The sequence below is a fragment of the Electrophorus electricus genome, chromosome 11, assembly GCF_013358815.1.
Source record: "Electrophorus electricus isolate fEleEle1 chromosome 11, fEleEle1.pri, whole genome shotgun sequence".
Lineage (NCBI taxonomy): Eukaryota > Metazoa > Chordata > Actinopteri > Gymnotiformes > Gymnotidae > Electrophorus > Electrophorus electricus.
The window spans coordinates 1,710,001-1,710,382 of record NC_049545.1 but is presented as its reverse complement, the minus strand read 5'-3'; positions in this window follow the sequence as shown (position 1 = coordinate 1,710,382).

Below are 382 nucleotides of genomic sequence, written 5' to 3'. Positions count from 1 at the left end.
CACCCTCCGAGCACTTCGTCTCCGAGGAGCACGACTACATGTGTGTAGGTCATCGGCTCGAGTCGTTTGGCATTCCCATCTGAACACTCTCTCTGTCCAGATTGTCTCTCTCTCTTTCTGTCTCTCTTCTTCCCTCGTTCACATACACCCGTGTGTATGAGTGTATCACTAAAACATTGCCTCCATGCATACAGTCCTTCAAACGATTCCTACTCTGCCTCCATATTAGCTGTTACACCGACACCACATAACCAGTCCTGTCAGGCTGTGCGTCATGGCCAGAGTATGGCCGCGTGAACAGGGTGCACTGCAGTGCATGCTTCCCCATTTCCAGGTGAGCATAACAGAGCCATTAATGAAGTGGTTCAGGCAGAATGAAATC